Here is an 870-nt window from a genome sequence, read left to right as displayed (position 1 = left end):
CCCCCCCCCCCCCCCCCCCAGTGTTCCAGGTGGACAGGCGGGCTCTTAGTAGAAGTTCTGTTTTCGTCGCGGTTTCTTTCTTAACCCCTCCTCCCCCCTTTCCTTTTTTCCTTTTCTTTCCTTCTGCTTGTCTCTTCTTTTGGAGTTTGCTAATCAGCAACGAAATCATGTTTTCTTCGGATTATTTGGACCAAGGGGTGGCCCCTCCTAAGTGAGCCCTCCCTCCCCAGCCGCCCTCCCTACCCTCGGAGAGGGGCTGGCTCCGGGGCGCGGCCTGTCCCCCCACCCCCACCCCCCGGGGCTGATTTATTTGAGCCGCACCACCCCGCTACTCGCGATTCGAATTCAGCCAGAAAACAGCAGCCAATTGGGCAGGGGGCGGGAGCGTTTCTGCCGAACGGGAGAGGGTGTTGGGGGGCCGAGTCGCGCGCTGCTTCCGGGGGAGCTGCGAGACCCCAGGACCCTGGTCACCAAACGCCAGGACGCCGCGCAAACTTGAGTTCATGGCGCTGTCATTTTACAGAGCTCCTGGCTGCTGCAGCGACGTTTCTGAAGGGAAAAGAACACAACGTCTGGCTTAAAACATATTTTTAAATTTAGAGTGTTTTTAAAACCAGATTTATGGGGCCTTCTCGCTTATACTATATTTCTTCCTGTCCTCGGGACGCTTTTGCCCAAGGACACAAGGTCACCTCGGCGCCCCCACTCCCGCCGGCGTCCGGGCGCTGTGTCTCCCCCACCCAGAGGCCGCCAGTCCCACGCGGGCCATCGCCCGGAGTCCTGACGGTGGTTTCTCGAGGGGAGGAGATCGTTGTTTTGTTTATTTTTTTTTAATTCTCGAAACCCCCCAAATACTCTTTAGAAATGTCA

At 57.0% G+C, this 870-nt stretch overlaps 1 protein-coding gene across 1 annotated transcript in view; it reads right to left on the bottom strand.

Moving 5' to 3' along the window:
* GATA6 (GATA binding protein 6) overlaps positions 1 to 870 on the bottom strand; it is a 36,842-nt gene that overhangs the window by 35,108 nt on the left and 864 nt on the right. The window lies entirely within an intron of this gene.

Source organism: Myotis davidii, unplaced genomic scaffold (assembly GCF_000327345.1).
Source record: "Myotis davidii unplaced genomic scaffold, ASM32734v1 scaffold96, whole genome shotgun sequence".
NCBI lineage: Eukaryota > Metazoa > Chordata > Mammalia > Chiroptera > Vespertilionidae > Myotis > Myotis davidii.
Note: the sequence above shows the minus strand (reverse complement) of the source record. Positions and strands in the feature narration are given on the sequence as shown.